Here is a 21572-nt window from a genome sequence, read left to right on the forward strand (position 1 = left end):
AAATAACCAGTGAAATACGCTTACGTTATGTAAATGGAAGAACGGCTTGCGGTCCATAAGAACAAAGCAGGCCTACAGCATTGAAGGCGTGGCCTTAACCAACATTTTTAACGATAGAGTATGGACGCAGGCTATTCTGAAAGCCATCCTCTATGAGCTGCTCGGGTTGAGCCAAACTAAATCAGGTCGTCATATCTGGATGTAGTTAAAGCAGTGGATATCAATTTCTGGGAAGACATAGCCCTAGTCCCGGGGTAGGCAACCTGCGGCTCGCGAGCCACATGCGGCTCCTTGGATGTGAAGCTGCGGCTCTCAAGTTTATACGCAAATATTATTTATTTTATCGAAACATTTAAAAAAAATAGTTCCGAATCGTTTAACGAAAATTAGGCGCCGATTCTATCTCTGAGCCACTTGTACTCGCCTGTCACCACAACCCTCCCCCATGAATTTGTTTGCTCACCTGTTTGTTAGTGAAGTACAAGTTAGTGTTGTAAGTAAATGTTGAACTTCTTTAGTTAATACCGAAATAAAAAAATAATAATCATCTAATACATGATATGTATATTATATAATTTGTTGTGGCTCTTCTGACTCAAAAGGTTGCCGACCCGTGCCCTAGACTGCACTATGTGGAGAGGGATGCTAACTTATGGGAAGACATAACCCTAGACTGCACTATGTGGAGAGAGATGTTAACTTCTGGGAAGAAATAACACTAGACTGCACTATGTGGAGAGAAATGTTAACTTCTGGGAAGACATAGCCCTAGACTGCACTATGTGGAGAGAGATGTTAACTTCTGGGAAGACATAGCCCTAGACTGCACTATGTTGAGAGAGATGTTAACTTCTGGGAAGACATAGCCCTAGACTGCACTATGTGGAGAGAGATGGTGACCAAGAAAACCATAAACAGTAAAATAAAACATTAGCCTCAGCTCCTGAAGAAAAGCGAGCCAAAATAAAATCAGTTGTTTTCTCTACAGCCTAAGTAATTGCCAGTATATGAACGGGAATGTCTTCCCAGTGAAGGGCCCTACTGTCACAAAGCGCTCAACAAGAGGAACTACCTCGATTTAGTTTTCAAGTCAATCTACGACAGCAGGAGGCTGGCATCACTATGGGTCCTCTTGAGAATAAAAGTATCCAATAATAGAACCATAAACTTTAGTCAAAATTAAATCATTTATTTAGAAGCTGAACTAAAAAAATTGCAATAGAGATGACAAAGCTAAAGAAAAAAAACAGTTTAAAAAAACAGCCATGAAGAAGGTATGCATATCTAGGAAGTATTCTAATAAATAATAAGCTAATATTTTAATGGATATAGATTTGCGAATATTTAATATGAAGCGTCAATTTTGCAGAAATTTTAAATCCCCTTCTACTCCCCTTCACCTATCCCTTAGTCTGTTGAACCGTTAGGGCATCACACAAGATCTGTCAACCGTCTTTCTCCATTCCTCTCTGTCCTTTGCCTTGGTTAGGATTTCATTCAATGAGAGGCCTGTCCATTCTTCGATGTTCTCTTCCTATCGTTTCCTCTGTCTTTCTCTTCTTCTTCTTCTTCTTCCTGGTACTGTTCCCTGAAAGAAGGTTTTTGCAAGCCCTGAGGACCTTGTGATGTGGCCATTTTAAATAGAACCAATAGACCTGGACACGCTCTGGGAACTCCTGGGTTTCTAACTAAAGGATAATATAACAGATCAGACAGAGTTACACATAAGAGATGACTGCTGGCATAGCCTCCCTTCATTTTCTCTCTCGACAGGAAATGATTCCCTTGTGTGACGTAATTTGACGCTTGCTTGCTGGAGGTCTCTCACGAGATGCAAACCGGTAACGAGATTTGGCGCCATCTTGATATTTTCTTATCTGGCCATCGAAAGGTAGAAAATCTCTGGGTGATTCGGTTTCTTACGGATACATACAACTGTGAAAGACATTGATTGTTTTTAAGTTTGACTGTTTCACTGTCTTTCTCTGTTTCACCACTTTGTTTAAAGTAAACATTTATATATATGGATTGGCCAATATGAACAGCATGTATGCTCTCCTGACACAAAGGAGATTACGCTGGCTCGGACATGTCACCCGCATGCCAGATGGTAGAATCCCGAAAGATATCTTATATGTTGAGCTTGTGGAAGGAGTCAGACCCAAGGGCCGCCCAAGACTCTGCAAGCGAGACATGAGAGCCTCAGGCATCAGTGAAAGTATGTGGGAAAACATAGCCAAAGACCGGAGTGCATGGAGACAGACTGTGCGTGCTGGGACAACCCTTGCTGAGAACAAAAGAATTGAAGCGGCTTTAATCAAGAGGGAAAAAAAGAAAGCTGCCTTGTCTGCTAGCCCTAAATCAGAGGCATACAAATGTACGAATTGTGGCAAAGTCTGCCGTTCTAGAATTGGCTTGATTAGCCACACCAGATTCTGCCCCGTCTCAAGATTAAGCCAAAACCAGTGACTCACTTGGGCGCATCCATTGCCTTTCGAGACAAAAGGAGCCTTATATATATATATATATATATATATATTAATTACTCAGTGCTTTTTTGTGACGGTACGCACCGGTACGGCGTACCTGCGTTTTTTTCAATGTAGGGAAAAGTTTTATACTTTTCTTGTATTCAAACATTTATTATTAAAGTATTAATAGATTAAGTTAGGCAATCTATCTATCTATCTATCTATCTATCTATCTATCTATCTATCTATCTATCTATCTATCTATCTATCTATCTATCTATCTATCTATCTATCTATCTATCTATCTATCTATCTATCTATCTATCTATCTATCTATCTATCTATCTATCTATCTATCTATCTATCTATCTATCTATCTATCTATCTATCTATCTATCTATCTATCTATCTATCTATCTATCTATCTATCTATCTATCTATCTATCTATCTATCTATCTATCTATCTATCTATCTATCTATCTATCTATCTATCTATCTATCTATCTATCTATCTATCTATCTATCTATCTATCTATCTATCTATCTATCTATCTATCTATCTATCTATCTATCTATCTATCTATCTATCTATCTATCTATCTATCTATCTATCTATCTATCTATCTATCTATCTATCTATCTATCTATCTATCTATCTATCTATCTATCTATCTATCTATCTATCTATCTATCTATCTATCTATCTATCTATCTATCTATCTATCTATCTATCTATCTATCTATCTATCTATCTATCTATCTATCTATCTATCTATCTATCTATCTATCTATCTATCTATCTATCTATCTATCTATCTATCTATCTATCTATCTATCTATCTATCTATCTATCTATCTATCTATCTATCTATCTATCTATCTATCTATCTATCTATCTATCTATCTATCTATCTATCTATCTATCTATCTATCTATCTATCTATCTATCTATCTATCTATCTATCTATCTATCTATCTATCTATCTATCTATCTATCTATCTATCTATCTATCTATCTATCTATCTATCTATCTATCTATCTATCTATCTATCTATCTATCTATCTATCTATCTATCTATCTATCTATCTATCTATCTATCTATCTATCTATCTATCTATCTATCTATCTATCTATCTATCTATCTATCTATCTATCTATCTATCTATCTATCTATCTATCTATCTATCTACTTTTTACCAAGTTTGCTCATGCAAGCCACCACATTAATCCATGACAGTAGGCATATTAAAGAATATTATAGTTGTACGTATAATCAATTAGCATTGTACGCTTGTTGGTTCTGTTAATGCCAAAAGTTCAACACCACACTCAAGAGTTATTAAACACGAAATTGGTTTTAAAGTCCATGTATTGTATTGCACCCTGTGACCGTCTGGCAAGGGTTCAAATCACTTTAGCGGCCATGCATGCCAAGTAACGTGAAGAAATATTCAGATTTGAACAACCCAATATTGTAAGTATGAACACATGAAGTCTGTTTTGGAAACAGTTTTCGTAGGTACCACGCTATGATACGATATGAGGTGGTGGTATAAGCTGAATTAGTCCCCTTTCCAAGGGAAAGAAATAGTACTTGACCCTTTATAGATTGTCGTCTGAGGCTTATTACAAATTTAATTACATGACTAATCCAAATTAATTGATACACTTAATATAAGCTTTGTTTGTGTTTTTTTTTTTTTGTTGCTTTTTTTTTTTGTATTTTTTATTGTTTAAGAAAAAAGAGATTGTTGTGAAAGGTGGGGGGGGGGGGTGGAGGAGAAAAATCAGTATTGAGACGTTTAGTTTTTAGATTGCTGGACCTGGTATGAACTTCATTTGGTATCAGGTCTGGAAGGATTAGGCCTCACGGTAAGAAACTCTGCTGTTGTGCCGCATAACTCCCTTACAGGTCAGGTGACACTTCAGATACGCCTCCCCTCACCGGACACTCTCGCAAGACATGCACCACTGGTTCCTGTAATAACCCAAAGTGTCGGCGACGGGCAGCATAATGTTCCCGGAAGTGAACTATGCACCAATGGGTCGTCTCGGTTGGGGCGGTGCATGTGCCGCCAGACTCCATGGTTTTGTTGGATAAAAAATGGACCGGCCTCTTCAATGATATTCCGCTAAGGATCGCTGCTGACAGAGAAGAGCTTAAAATGTTTTAAGTGAACCATCACAGCACCTCTACGTCTTAGCAACCCTACGTCACAGCAGCCCTTCATTACAGCACCACTGCGTTAAAGATTCGTTACGTCGTTACAGTTGCCTTTGTCGTAGCAGCCAAACGTCACAGTGCCACTACGTCATAGCACCACTACGTCTTAGCAACCCTACGTCACAGCGCCACTACGTCACAGCACCACTACATCAGAGCACCACTACGTCACAGCACCACTACGTCACAGCACCACTACGTCACAGCAGCCCTTTATTACAGCACACTACGTTAAAGATTCGTTACGTCGTTACAGCTGCCTTTGTCGTAGCAGCCCAACGTCACAACACCACTACGTCACAGCGTCACAGCTCCACTACGTCTTAGCACCCCTACATCACAGCGCCACTACGTCACAGCGCCACAGCACCACTACGTTAAAGATTACAGCTGTCTTTGTCGTAGCAGCCCAACGTCACAGCGCCACTACGTCACAGCGTCACCACGTCACAGCGCCACTACGTCGATGCACCACTACGTCACAGCACCACTGTGGTGGAATAAGTCCGCCGATCGGTCCGTTTGCACTTCCCGATGGGGACGATGGCCTGCGACTCCTAGGGGGTAAAGTCTTAGAGCCACAACGTGGTAAATATTTTGTTGGTATTGTATAGGCACGTAGACAGGCACTAGCAAAACGCAAAGCTTAATGATTTTGTGGAAGAACAAATATTTAATAAAGGATAATTAAGAAGAAATACAATCAGTGAGTAGAGGGGGGGGGGGGGGAGTCTACAGAATGACTCAGAATTTTATGGTAACGTTTAAGATAATATCATCACTGGGATGTTGCTCATAAAAATTCGTGTATGGTTTGCTTATTCGGCTGTCTCTCACTTATCTGTTATTCAAGGTTCTACTTCGGGGTGGGGTAAGTTGAAGCTCCGTTGTGCTGGCAGCCAGTTGCTGGTGCCCTGCAGGTAGGCAGGCACTAGTGTGACGAGGATGAGGATGCCACGCGGTGGGCTTACTCCTGGGACTTCAGCCTGGAATGCCTTCAGTTCTGGTCGAGGGGGATGAGTGACTCACTCTCAACGGGGATGTGTGGAGAGCGGCTGAGGACTGCCTTCAGGCAGAAAAACACGCCAGCCCTGGTGTGAAATGAGACATGAGTGGAGCCTGAATTATTAAACCATACAGGCTGGTTGGCGAGGGGCGCATCCTGGGTAGGAGCGTCTCCCTCAGGCTAACTAAGATACATGTCAACAACATTTTACTAGGTCTAGTAATGATTGCTGTTCAAATAATACAATAATAATAATAATAATAATAACAATAATAATAATACAAATACATATATAAATGTACAAGGCAGGGGCATAAATGAGGAGGGAAACAGGGGGACCGTATTACAGTGTTGTAGCCCCTGTGACCTTATTGACCAACAGGTAAACAAGCCCGCGGTCGCTCGTGACCAGAGGACCGTGACAAGAAGAAGGGAGGGGGGTAGAAAAGGGCACATAACTATGCAGGCCGACAAGCCGAAAATAGTGGGGTAGACACGCGAGACTGTTTCTCGGGCCTAAGGATGCATGGTAACAGCACAGTATGTGCTTAACAAAAACAAGCATACTTATAATGTATATATATGTGCACATATACAGGTACATATGCACAGGTAAGGAAATAATCTAGACGCGAGTAGGTCCAGATGAATATGGATATGAATAAATAACAAATGCATAAATAGACATTAGGATTAACTAAATTGCAAGGTGGATGTCCACCGTTGGGAGTACAGTCAACATTGACGAGTAAATGAGGAACACATATTCATAGAGATTTACAAATATAAAATTTGGGAGCAAACAAGTGTTAACATGGTAATGATACATGAACGTAAATGTTACAGGCGAAGATACACTAATAATAATGATAAAGTTTTTACAACTCATCCACTTTGCCCTCACACAAGTTCCCAAACGAATCGTTGACTTGAGAGTCTTCTGACTTCTCAGTGATTCTGATCTAGAATGGCATTAACCTGAAACTTTCGTCTCCGGCATTTATAGGTTCCCGAGCGGTACGTTAGAGTAGTGACGATCCAATGGCCATCGAGTCTTTCGAATTTAAAATTGTTAAATTGGACGAATTGTTTCATTTGGGGCTCACTCATTTGACTTCTTTAACCCGCGACCTGGGGGGGGGGGGGGAGGATGAAAGCGGAACCATGTAACAATTATCAGACTGGATCATCGCTCGATGGCACAGCGGACGGGAGCGATTTGAATAGCCATGGGCGTTAGGAGTGTCGACTCAAAGGGATTACGTGGACACCAAATTTCAATGTCCATGGACTTTACGACTGTGTGTGTTTGTTCTGGCGTTTGGGGCGTAACTTTCAATTTTAATGTTCCTGGACTTAATGGCTGCGTCCGTTTGTTTCGGCGTTTAGGGCGTAACTTGGGATGTGTGTTTATGGCCTATAATATGGTGGTTGGATCTAACCTTGGTGTAATAGGATGTTTGTGTTCTACACTGGTCAGTTTAGTGTTGAGGGTAGGCTATACAATGCTAACTAGTGTTTAAAAAAAAAGGGGGGGGGGGGGTAGTTCCGCACTGGTCACTTCTGTATTGAGAGGACGTATTTCGTCACAACCATTACGTCACAGCACCACTACATCAGAGCACCATTACGTCACAGCACCACTACATCAGAGCACCATTACGTCACAGCACCACTACATCAGAGCACCATTACGTCACAGCACCACTACATCAGAGCACCATTACGTCACAGCACCACTACGTCAGAGCACCATTACGTCACAGCACCACTACATCAGAGCACCATTACGTCACAGCACCACTACGTCAGAGCACCATTACGTCACAGCACCACTACATCAGAGCACCATTACGTCACAGCACCACTACGTCAGAGCACCACTATGACTAAGTCAAGGGATGATGATGACGAAACTTCCTTTTCTTATTCCAGGACTTGAACTCCAAAACTCCAGAACTTTGCGTGGGTATATTTGTCTTCAACTAAACATTTTACTTTATAAAAAGATTGTAATACAATGTCCTTGGTATTGGGTAACAAAGATATTTGTAGAAAATAGCACTTCCCATCAAAATTTAACGTTTTTTCTCTCTTAATGTGTCATATCTAGAAACACTAAAAATAACTTCTCAAAGATCTGCACTAATTCTGTGGAGCAATTTTCATTTTCATCTATTGATCTTGACCTATTTTTTGACTCGGTGGTAAATATTCTCGACCTTGACATTGAAACAAACGTTTACCTCATTACAACAAATGAGTCGAGTCTCCATTAAATTCCAGGTGAATTTCTATATGGAACATGTGGAACGTGTTAAGTAAGCTAATTAAAGTCGCTAGCATACTAGGAGGTCTGGCGAAAGATGTTAACTCTTTCTCTCCGTAATTATTTACCACATTCTAGTGGAATCAACGTTGGTATCGTCAGTTGGGAGAGAAAGAGTTAAGATTAAAACACAAACGCTAGCATGTAAATACCGTCCCAAAAAAAAAAAGTTATTCTATAATGCTTGTAAAAAGTTGTAAAAAAACAAAAATTTAGCGAAACAAACATGTGGAGGTGATTTTCGTTTTCAAGTATTTTTTCGTTAATGTTTTTATTTCAACTTTCAGTCAGCCTTCCCTCAGGCCTTAATTAAGTTCTACCAGAACATTCTTTAAAATCAATCAATTCAAAGACTAAAATATGTTTGTAAGGACGGTGCACTCTTCACTACTCTTTTGTAAAATAAAGTGCACATAATTACACCACTGAGGCCCAACCTACGGCCCGTGGACCACATCCGTCTGTCTGGCCAAAAGTTTATTTCTCCGACTCCACTCGGGGATGAAGCTGACATTTTTTTCACAATTATTACTTTAACTTGACAACACAAAAATCAATTTTTTTTAAAATAATTATTGTTAATGAATTATTTTTTTTTGGTATTTCAAACAAGGGAAAGAAATAGTACTAGACTGAAGTGGTGGTACAAGCTGAATTAGCCCCCTTTATTTTGGTTGTCTGAATAAACATGCAGATTAAATCCGTATATATTTCTCAAAGAAAATTTGTGTGTTCCAAAAAGTAGCATTAATTGCTGCTTTTTTTAAAAGCCTTTTTTGTAACGTATATCATCTAGTGAACATTCCCAGTTTTAGTTGAGTTGTGAATCATTGCACTCATATCTGAAAACGAAGACATTGCCATTATGACCGGAAATAATTTTTGTCTAAAAATGAGGATGCATCTTTAGCTTTGTATTTTTTTTAACAAGCCCACCCCCCCCCCCCCCCAAAAAAAATAATTCCTTAATTTTAAAACATTCTGCTGGTAAATGCAGTATCTACCTCGCTAAAAACTGTCGACATTTGCTCTCAATGATAACGTAGGTCGAGTCAAATAAGATGATTTTATTCGTGTAGATCCGCTTGTTGAGTTGATTATATATCTTGATCCCGGAAGATGAACTTCTTCTTCTCCTTCGTTCTCATTGGTTATGTTGGAGTGTTCAGATGACTAGACCAATACATGAGATGAACTGCGCAGTGGTTTCCAAATCAGGGAGCTCTCCATGTAGTTTTCTTTCTATTGGGGTGATTTGGGGCCAATGTCTTATACGGGCCTCTTGGTAAAGAGAGCAGTTTTGGAGGAAGTGGTCAGCATTCTCTGGTTATACTCCACACGGGCAGATTTCACTGGTTCCAATTTAGAGCTTCCGGTACATGTGTTGGAAGATGAAAAAACTCTATTTGAAATAGTCGTCATAGGTATGATTATTCTTGGCTTTACCATGACATTGAAAAAAAAAGAATTTTGATAGAAGTGAGGTTCTACATTCCTTTTTTTACATCCATGTTATTGTCTTATCTTATAAAATACAGACGCTACTTCAAAAGGAAGATGATTACGTCCTACGAGTCATGCCTCTACATCTAGTCATGCATATTCACCAATGACTTAAATTCTGCCAAGTCACTGGTTTTCCTGGCTAGCTCAGGCAACCCATTCCATGCTCTAATAGCACTAGGGAAGAAGGAGCATTTGTACAAATTTTTCCTAGCCTATGGGACGAGGAATGTGCCTTTATCTTTGTGTCTTTCTGAGTATTTTATTACATTTTGTTTTTGTATTTGAAGATTATGGTTCAGTGTTTTATGTATGCTGCTTTACTTTTGAATCTTCTCTCCTGAAGGCTTTCTAAATTTAGTGATTTTACTCAAGGTGCTACTCTTTCGCTTAATCTTTCTATAAATCTCTATCTCTCTCATCTTATACTTCTTACAATTTCAAGTGTATGTGTGTGCGTGCGCCTGAGTATGGATGGCTGCCTGTTAACGTGGTATGCGCCAATGTGAAGATTTGGAATTGATAGTCACTAATATGTTAACAAATTAGTGAAGATAAGGTCTGCCGATTGCAGAAATTCAGCAAACAGATTTGACCAGTACACAAATTTGTTATATCTGTATTACATGTACTAGCCTGTGTACATTTTAAAAAAGGTCTAACAATGTATCAATAAATGTGAATCTTATTTTGTAAACTTTCTTTTGGAAATGCATAACGCATTTGAAATGTACTAATATAGAACTATATCAAGGCAATATATATATATATATTACACTTCTTAGTGTGAATTATAACTAATACAATGTACTAAACTATAAGAACAGAGCTAGGGACACACACACACACATATATATATATGTGTGTGTGTGTGTGTGTGTCCCTAGCTCTGTTCTTATAGTTTAGTACATTGTATTAGTTATAATTCACACTAAGAAGTGTAATACCATGTAAAAATTAATCCTCTTTACAGTAGGCGCGGTGGCTGAGTGGTAAAGCGTTTGTCTTCCGAAACGGGGCCCCTGGTTCGAACCTGATGAATACACAGCTCTAATGGGTACCTTACATTAGTTGGGGAGAGGTAAAGGCGGTTGGTCGTTGTGCTGAGCACATTACACCCTTGTTAACCATGGGGCCTATAGATCTGAAAGGGGAACTTACATTACTTATAGATTTCTGAAGTAAGCTCAATGCGCGTTCTAGAGGAGGAGGAAAAAATAGGGATTCAGTAGTGGACACCCGGTTAATCGAACCAGCCGGGTAATCGGAAAGAATCGTCAAGTATCGAAATCAACCCCATTCTACAGTCAATCTCCTGACGACTGTCCACCGTTTTACTAATTACCTCAATAAGCAAGGTAAACGTATAGTTGAGTTGCAGGTGCATATTTACATGGAACGGGTGAAATGATTTTTACTTAGCTGATTAACATTGAAGCTCATTAGATTAGAGACTGCTGAAAGATATTAAAATACAAACGCTAAAATGTAAATACAAAAAGATTTTTTTTTATGTAAAAAGATTTGTAGAAAAAACAAACCAAAAAAGAAGCGGAACAAATGACCATTGCAAATATCCTTAAAAGTTTTATTTTGTGAGTTATTTCTATTTAAACTTACTATCAAGATAGCCACATGACACCCTCATTAACCGTGTGCCACAGAAACAGATGACCTTTACATCATCTGCCATATTGATCGCAAAGTCTGAAAAGGGGAAATAAACTTTTCTTACTTTCAAGTTTTAGTTAGTTCAACTCGAAAGTTCTATAAAATCCATCAATTAAAAGTCTGAACATGTTAGTAGCAGACGATACAAAATGAACTACTGTTTCGTAAAAAAACATGTTCGTTTTATCTTATCTTATAAATTAAAGACGTTACTTCGAAAAATGAAGATAATTACGTCCTACTCTTTTCATGTGTCAATCTAGTCATGCGTGTTCATCAATGACTCAAACTCTGCTAAGTCTTTGGTTTTCCTGTCTGATTCAGGCAACCCCGTTAAATTCTCTCATGGTTCATTACTCCATCGTTGGTTCGTAGCTGCAAGCAACTGGCAAGACAAAACCAGTGTAGATGTTCTGTAAACAAAACCTAATAAAATACCCAGAAATACTCAAAACTAAACGCATATTTCTTGTCCCATGATAAGACAAATCTATGCTAATGCTTCTTCTTCCCTAGTGCTATTAGAGCATGGAATGGGTTGCCTGAGTCAGACCGAATATATATTTTGTGCTATAAACAGAGCATGGAGTGGGTTGCCTGAGTCAGACAGAATATACATTTTGTGATGTAAACAGAAGAGCTTAGAATGCTCAATATAATTTCCTTTCAGACCTTGCGATCTACAGAGCAGACGATGTCAAGGTCATCTGTTTCTGTGGCCCACGGTTAACGAGGGTGTCATGTGGCTGGCACAACGACCAACCGTCTTTATTTTTCTCCAACTAATGTCAGGTACCCATTAGAGCTGGGTGGACTAAGAGGCGCCATAAATATCCCAAAATAAAAAAAAAACAAGTCTTCATCTAGATTCGAACCCAGGACCATAGGTTCGGAAGCCGAGCACTTTACCCTCAGCCACCTCGCCTCCGCAGCGCTACATAGTGCATAAAAATGATCACCTAGACCAGTGGTCGCCAAACTCGTAATCCGAAAGAGACATATTTTTTAAATTACCGAATTTAAATTGATTGAAAGAGATAACTATTATAACTTAAGCTTCGCTCTCGATGAGATATAATTATTGGAATATTTAGAATTCAATGTACAATCTCCACCTTGCGTTTGCCAATATATCTTACATTAACTAACAAGTACATTAAATAAAACTACTTATATAAAACAATATTTATTTTAAAGTATAACAATATAAATAACATAAAAAATATCTTTAAAAAACAACACTTCAAATACTCTTCCTAGGTAAACGAAACGTAAGACAGCTTTGTTTAGTAATATTTTTAATTTTTGGCACAACTTTGGTTTAACGTCTATAAGCCGATTTCTTCATTTATCGTTGAGAAGGTTGATGATGATTTGAACCTCACAAGTCCTCACTCAAATGATGTTGGTGATGATTTGAACCTCACAAGTCCTCACTCAAATGATGTTGATGATGATTTGAACCTCACAAGTCCTCACTCAAATGATGTTGATGATGATTTGAACCTCACAAGTCCTCACTCAAATGATGTTGATGATGATTTGAACCTCACAAGTCCTCACTCAAATGATGTTGATGATGATTTGAACCTCACAAGTCCTCACTCAAATGATGTTGATGATGATTTGAACCTCACAAGTCCTCACTCAAATGATGTTGATGATGATTTGAACCTCACAAGTCCTCACTCAAATGATGTTGATGATGATGATATAGATGAGATGTTAAAGCCAACTTTGTTGCCAATAATTTTCTCAAGAAGAAATGCTTTTATTTGAGTCAACACTGACGCGAGATGCTTTACATCTTATCCCATTAGTAACCAACGAAACTTCTAACGCAGTGATTCTCAACCTAATTCGACCCGTGGGCCATTTTTTATTTCCAACACTCGTGTCGGGGGCCACATGAACGAAAAAAAAAACGACACGAAATTGACCCGAAACTATTTTGTTACAAACTTGTGGATCTGGTACTTACATTAATTATTTTTTATGTTTATATTTTTTTTACGTGTCGGAAACGTCTCATTTTCCTGCCTCTTTTTTTGAGGTAACTTTTCCCATGGATCCTCCAATGTCTAGGCGTAGTCTAATCTTTTCACATTCTTTTATTCGCGGCTCTAACCAAGAATGCCACCATTATTGTTTTCTAATCCGTTGATGTTCTTGTTTTTTTTTGTTTTTTTTTTTGTTTTTTTTTACACAGCTACACTTTCTTGATCAAACAAATATGGCGGCTTGTTTTCATGTTCCACACACAAAAAAAAAAGTAAAGATCAGTTCACTTTTCCTTTTAGGATTCAAATTTCATTTAGTCCACGTGTAGTTTCTGCGGCTCTCTCATTTCATAAACCTACAAATTTTAGAGGCTTAACACCGGATCTGGCCCGCGAGCAGGGGCGGACTGGCTATATGGGCAAACGGGCAAATGCCCGGTGGGCCGGTACCAAATGGGCCGGTCTGGTCGCGACCAAAGAAAAAAAAATTCAATGCAGACAACTTTAAAAAAAAAAAAAAAAGTGACAGCAGCAAGACACAAAGGCCCGAACACGTTTTCTTGTTGTTGTTTTTTTTTTAATTCTTATTACAATTAATTTTGTTTGAAATTCAATAAGAATAACAAAAAAATACACTATACACTGTACGTATTATCATTTGCAAATGTTAGACAGTGCTTTCTGCTATGCACGAGCGGCATGGACTGATTTGATGTCTTCGAGGTTGTGTTTGGCCTAATCATTTTGCTAGTTGGTATGGGCCTTTGATGGCACTCCCTTATTTTTTTTTTTGCTCCTTCCCTCCCCCGTCTTTTAATGGTTCCAATGAAATTTAACCAAAAAGAGGGATGAGAGAGGTTAAGTGAGAAAACATTGATATAACGCAGAAAAAAAAAAAAAAAAAAAAAATAGGAGCGACAATCAGTTCTTTAACAATACTTAATAGAAATTAACTTTAACACATACACACAGCCGGGAAATTGCAGACCACCCAACTTATTCACAGCTCAATATGGGTATAAAGCTCTACTTTCTGCGATTTGAAAAGAAAAATGAAGTTTCTTTTTGTTTATTTTTAATAACATAGATCTAAAAATATTACACTTAAGGCTTACAAAAAAAATTATTTAATCTAGATCTAAATCAATTTTTATACTATTGTAATTAATGGCAAACTTTTGCTTAGTATGAAGTCATTAATGATGAAAATTATTACAATAAATACAAGAATTTATATAGCTTTGCCACATCCGATATTTAATGAAAGGAGATTTATATTTTAAATAATGGGTCATGGTATATTCATATACAAATCGCGTTTTTTGAGAATGTACTAGGAGGAAGCAAGAGCTTTTCACATTAAGTAAGTGCCTCTCTAACCGTTCTGCTTTCTCTTTTAATGGAATGGGTTGCCTAAGTCAGCCAGGAAAACCAATGATTTAGTATATTTTAAGTCACAGATCAACATGCATGACTAGATTGACACATGAAATGCGTAAGACGTAACAATCTTATTTTTTGAAGAAAAGTCTGTAATCTAGATCTATAAGTAATACCAAAAAGCTTCAAACTCATTAGGCTAATATTGTATTGTTTATAGTTTTCAGACTACATACATGTATAAATAGAATACATTATGTAATCATACGAATGCATACATACAGTTTTCGATGCCTTATCAAACTTTATATATTTTGTAGAGAATTAGGCTTACACCTATAATATAACACATGGGCGTAGCCGGGAGGGGAGGGTCTTCAAACCATCACTTGCCTCAGACCTCATTGTCTGAAAGGGAAACTTTACTTACTGCCCCAGTGCAGTTTCCAAACTTCATGAGCGTAGCCAAAAGGGGGTTTGTAGTTTCCCTTCCCTCTCCAATACAAAAACTAAAGCATTTTACCATTTTCTACCAGTCGCTGAACTCCATTGAATAGTAGATTTGGTTTTTGATTTTTTTTTATCGGAAGAGTAGCAGGCTAATTGCACTGTAGATACCTCAGAATTGGCATTTTTAAAGCTTAAAATAACGGAAATAATGCTTGATTCGGGGCATCGCCCCGGACCCCACTGGAGGGAGCTCGCAGCGCTCCCACGGACTCCCTAGCTGCCCTTTGGCGGTGTGTATTGTCTTTCCACTAATTATAGGAAGATAATATTCTAGGGTATAAAAAAATTTTGAAAGAATGAAAGATCAGAATGTAATGAAGATTAATTACATATATACACACACACTAATATATATATAAATTGCGGAGTGGGGTAAAAATTACCCCCGACCGAAAATATATGACATGCCATTTGTGGTAATGCCCGGGCCGATTTTGATACCCAGTCCGACCCTGCCCGCGAGCATCAGAAGATCTGCATACTCACTCTCTAAATCATGTAGATATTCTTTGAATTGGGTAGTGGTAGTGAGCTTTATCTACAATGTAATTGGTAATCTTTAATACCAATTACATTGCTTCTAGTTTCGCATGTTGAAATCGAGGTAATATTTTTCTAATAGAATCAGATGTATTTTTTAAAAGTTTTCTGGCACTTTTGCTATATATTACTCCCCGCGTTATTTCCGATAGTGGCAATATACCCAAAGGTTTTTCATAAATGCTTTTAGGGGAGATTATTACTCAAGAATTGCATGTATCTTAGTCGCGCCTTTGTCGCTCCGAGGGTACAGGAATATTTATTTTTTTTTAAATGTGTACCTGTGTACCTTTTGATGCTTTGTTGGTCGTTTGATGCTTTGTTGGTCGAATGAATTGAAAAGGAAATAACGCTACACATGTTTCTAGAGCTTTCTGAAATCATGTCTTCCATTTTATGTAAGTTTGCATTTTCAACAAGTTCCCTAGTCTCTAACAAAGCAAATTTGTAAATAATCCTCCGTGCCGGCACTAAACCTTTTTTCTTTTTTTTTGTGGTAGAGCCACAGTCAAGGAGTCGAGGAGCTGCAGTTTGCGTCCACTAATTTACACTGTCATCTCAATCCTTAAGAATGAGAATTAGTAGTCAGTATTTTATTATCATATTAGTGATGATGATGGTACGACGACTTTTTTGTTCCTATAAATCTTCAGTGCAGTAATAAAAATCTTTAATGTGCGTAGTATTTGTTCTACAAAGTTTACGTTTCGGAATAGGTCGAATAATGTATCAATAAATTGGAATGTTATTTTGTAAACTTTGTTTAGAACTAAAGCCGACCTTTTAAATGTCTTGAGTGAAAAATTATATTTCCTTCTTCGTTTAGCACTGATTTAAAATTGTGTATTTATGCTTATTTCTACACAGATCAGTGTTTCCCAAACTGTGTTCCGCGGAACCCTAGTGCTCCGCGATGCCTGAATATGTGTTCCACAAGCTACATATATTAATGATATTTTGGGATTTTCGGCACATCGGCACAATTTAGGCCATGTCGCGCCCATAATCCCTCAAGGCTCATTCTCCCTTCATATCTCAAAAGCCAAGTCACTAAAAACAACGTTCATTCACAGTTTAGTAAAAATCTGTTAATTCAGTAAAAATCTGTTGTAATTAGCGGGAAGCGTGGTCGAGAGGTCAAGTGCGCTTGAACTTGGCTTGGCTAACTAGAAGGGGGCTCGAGGTTCGACACCCGGGCAGAGCTGTGTTTACTGAGCGCCTAAAGGCAGCACGGAAAACCAACTCCCCCGCCCCCCCCCCCAACTGATCCACAAATGAAATTGGACCAAAGCGCTCTGAGCATGCTATAAGCATGAAAGTAGCGCTATATAAAAGCTATAAATGTATATATTCATAAATTTCTGTTCCATCACAAATAAGACCACCGCAAACAACCCTATCCCCCGGACAAAGCCCAGTATCTTCCCAGGGTTGACATTATCAAACAGTATTTTAAGTTGCGTGCTCTAAAATATTCCCCCCCCCCCTTAATATCCTGGTATCTGGGGTCCACAGACTACTGGAATAATTTACGAGTATGCTACTAAGGGAATGAGCCTCTCTAAAAAAAATAAGTAAATTGTTCCGCTAAATAATAATCATCATCATCATCAAACTCCATTTGAGTGAGGGCTTGAGAGGCTTAAATCCTCTCTTGCAAAAGCCCTGGACAGAAACCCTGCTGTCTTGCGTTGTGCATACACGTCACCATACAGGTCGAGAATTTTTGGTTTCCCAGACCTGTCTAGGCAGAGATCAGCATGTCTGGGGCAGTCAAACAGAATATGAGGCACGGTTTCCTCTTCCTCCCCGCAGCGGGGGCACCGTGGATCGAAATTTGGCCATAGCCGCGAGAAATATGAGCCAACAGAACAGTGGCCTGTCCTGCACTGTGCTATAATAGCCTGCTCAGGCCTGGACAGCCTCCACCACTGGGAAGTGCTGTCAGGGCGCCTCATGCGCTCCCAGACTCCACGTGCTTTTTGGGACTTGTCCCAGCACTCAAACCACTTTTCCATTTCTGTTTTTTTTTTAATTATAGCCAGAGCATGATGAAAACTTACAGCCTGTTCAGTTGGTGGAATTTGCCCTCCCTGGTGGGCCAAGGAGTCTGTTGCCAGTCACACCTATGTGACTCGGTACCCTCTGCATTATTACAGGAGTGCCATAGCGCTGCTTTATGTTGTGTGAGGCCATGATGACAGTGTCGATATTGGGTGCCCATGGTCCAGGGCTTTGCAAAGCCTGTAATACAGATTTTGAGTCAGTGACCACAACGATCTGTGTTGCCCTCAAATGTCCCTCGCCGAGTTGAGAGTCGATGACTTTTAAGGCTTCACAGACCGCTAAATAATCAGAATTTTCGACGTGTTCCGTTAAGGAAGATGTTTGGGAAGCACTGATCTAGATAATACTCAGAGTGAATCTAGTGATCCTCCTTAGATCAGAGTGATTGTCAATTTTTTTTTTGCAAACAATACGAAACATCTGTGGGAAAACTCTGTGAGAAAGCGTGTGTGTGTTTGAGTGAACAAATCGTCTACAGATTGAAATGTCAAGAGTTTAATTAACACTAACTTGCTGAACAATTTAGAACGACTAGATGGCCTACACGTTGGCCTCTATTCTGAATCAATAATTATAAATCCTAAAACATTGTCCCAGTGAATATAAGAGCCAAAAAAAAGTATGTGTATGTTTTTTTCTTTGGAAAAAAAACGGGGGGGGGGTGTATAATGCGGTTTGTGGAGTTGTTGTTTTTTTCTTAATGACTGACAAAATATTTTTTTAAAAATGTGTAAAGAATGGACTAAGCTGCGAATCGGTTCTTATTTCTGTTCCGTGTTAAGAGCAAAGCTTCAATGATCTACTTATCAGTAATTTATGGGTACAAATATGTTTGTAGTACTTGGGGGCAACATGTGATTCAAAGAGTTGTATTTTTACTACGTAAAAGGATTGAAGAGACGTTGACGATTTAAATGTAACATTCAAACTAATAATGTAACACAATAATATAATAAAACTAAAGTGAAAACGTGAGAATTTGATCACAAACAAAAAAAAAGAGAACAAAGGAAAAAAAAAAGAAACATGCAGAAGAGAACATAAAAATTGGGGTAAGGTTATTAGAGATACATGGGAATTAAAAGTGTGGTGTTGTATGTGCAGTCATTGCTTGAAACTTTTGATGCAGCAACAACTGTTGTGAATGTCTGAGAGTTTCACTTACCTTACGGCTAATTGGATTACTCTTTCCAACCTTACAGTGGCAGACGTCAATTGCAGCACGATTAAGGAGATTAAGCATCATTGTGTGTGTGTGTGTGAGTGCATTAAGTGTGTACGTGTGTGTCCAGGGCCGGCCTTAGATAATTGCAGGCCTTATGCAAAGTGAATTTGGTATCCCCATATCAAATCGAAAAATAAAAAAAAAAAACAGCGAAAAAGAAAAGAAAATTAAGCAATTTATTTAAAACCTAGTCAGGCTGCCTGGCTAGTGTATACTAACAATAAGATTGGGCACAAGTTTTGCTATTTTTTCTTTTAAAAAATGTTTTAAGTCCTGTGCGATGCCCCCGCCAATTGTAGCCCCCCTAGGCCTTGGCGGCTGTCTTGTTTGCCTATGCCAAAGGCCGACCCTGATATATGTGTTTTAAGTGCGTGCGTATAATAATTAGTAATTTAAATAATTAAAAGTTCTTGGGACGGGTAAGATGCATTCGATTATATTTTTAAAAAGAAGAAAAATAGAAGAAAAAAATCTTCTGCATTTTAGCTATAAATTAAATCTAGAGAACGAAGAAGATCTATATAGATTCTAGTAGATAGACTAAATATATAAATTTAGATCTAGTTAAACTAGTAGATGTAGATCTAGAGATCTTTATTTCATTGAGCATCAAATGAAAACTGGAAAATGCTAAAAGTAAAAGATCTAGATCTAGTAATCGATCTAGACTCTATATGACTATATCAGTATATCTAGATCTACAATAAATCTCTCATAGATCTAGAGTCTATAATGAGTATGTTTATATAATTTCTTCATTATTTGTAAGATTTCATCAATACTTAATGTTATAGACAAATCATTTAGATCTAGAAGCTAGTAGACTCTTTCAGTCTATGTAGTATGTAGATCTATCTAATGATCTAATCTTGCCTACTCTAGTCTCTACATTTAATCATTTAGATAATAGATCTACAATCATCTATTTATATATAGATCTATTAATCTAGATCTAGAATCTAGTTCTCGATTCTCCTTATGTAGATCTACAAGCTCTCCCGACAAGTCAGTTGATCTAGATCTATCTAGATTCTATATATCTAGAATCTAAAGTCTAAAGATAGATGTAGTCATCTGTCATGCGAATGAATTTTAAACTTACGAGGTTCAAAGTTAGTTTTTTCTTCTATTTTTGATTCTAAGAAGAGTCCTACCTTTGAGTAATAAATAATCCAATCTGCTCCAATAATCCGTGCTATTTCAATAATCCAAGTTGTAAGGAATATCCAATAGTTGAATCACATTAAATTATCCAAAAAAGAAATATTGTACACTAGAACACCAATAACAACAACACGTCTGCTTCCACTCAAAGTAGGTCTATTCTAGATCTAGGTGGCCTCAAACTATTAACTTCCGGTCAATGCAATGTTTTGCTTCGCTTGAATGAATTACGTTACGTGTAAAACTAATGTAGCAGTTGGAATTCGTTCAATATACTGATAATAAGGCGTGTCTTCGAGTCCGAAGATTAATTAGGTATGCAGTATTTCCCGTGGTTAACCAGTCCCAGCTGCGGCCTACATATTTTGCCACATTCAGCGTAGACAAAACCATTTTCCATTTTGGTGGATTTTCTTTTCGCCGTCGACATCAGTCCTCGGCAGTAGATTTTCGTTTGGCCTTAAATGTGTGTCCCGCGGCCTTTGAAAGAGAAAATCCAGCTGTCTGCTTTCTTTATTATAAATATGTAATGAGAGAAATTTGTAGTGATGGGAACTAAACTAAATTTTTTTAGTTAAACTAAAACTAAGTTTGAACTAAAAAAAAGTAATTAAACTTTTAGTTAATCACAAATTGAAAAAAATAGTTTAACTAAACTAAGAAACTTTAGTTAAACTTTTACTAACTATTTTGACCTTTTTTAAGGATGAAACAGCCAAAAATGAAAAATATAAACAACAACCAATCTCTTTAGCAAAATGTAATAAACATTTACTTGTGCACATGAAAAAAGATTTAAATGTCTTTATGGGATAGATGTAGATCTTAATAGAATCACTAGATTAGACTAGAATGATACTATTATAGAAAGAAATTAGAAGTAATTGTCCAAGTTCTAATATAAGTTACCTTTTTAGAAGTAATGATAAAACTGCATGTTGACTCGCTAACTAACTCTAGATTCTAGAATATTCTGGATCTAATATAATCTTCTACAAACGAAATGATCAGAAATATAATCTGGATCTAGAATTAGATCTAGCTACTAGAGTCTAGTAGATATCTTAGTAACTCATCTATCTAGAGATTTTAGATTATTATAATTATGATTATAACAAGATATGGGTATTTAGATCTATAATATACTATAATATAATATACTCTAGTAGATAATACTAGTCTAGATCTAATAAATTCTAATAGATCTAGATTCTAGATAGTAGATATAAGTATAAATTATAATAGAAGTAGATGTAGATCTAGTCTGGATTTAGTTAATTTAATAATCTAATAAGTAATCTAGAATTTTCTAGATATATCTAGATCTAATCTAGACTCTAATTCTAGAATAGTAGAATCTCTGTCTAAAATAGATTTATATTATTGACTTATAATTTTAAATTTACATTTAGATCTAAGACTACTAAGAGTTAGACTCTACTTAAGACTAAGAGACTAAAATAATTAAATATAGACTGT

General features: G+C 37.5%; 1 long non-coding RNA gene across 1 annotated transcript; it reads right to left on the reverse strand.

Annotated features, from left to right (window-relative positions):
- Positions 1-10854: 10854 nt before the first annotated feature.
- LOC129928218 (uncharacterized) lies at positions 10855-20601 on the reverse strand. Its single transcript, XR_008779806.1, has 3 exons — positions 20084-20601; positions 11157-11243; positions 10855-10993 (listed from the first exon to the last, which is right to left on the reverse strand). It is a non-coding gene; the product is annotated as an uncharacterized LOC129928218 (long non-coding RNA).
- Between the last annotated feature and the right edge of the window lie 971 nt (positions 20602-21572).

This window comes from Biomphalaria glabrata, chromosome 9 (assembly GCF_947242115.1).
Source record: "Biomphalaria glabrata chromosome 9, xgBioGlab47.1, whole genome shotgun sequence".
In the NCBI taxonomy this organism is placed as follows: Eukaryota; Metazoa; Mollusca; class Gastropoda; family Planorbidae; genus Biomphalaria; species Biomphalaria glabrata.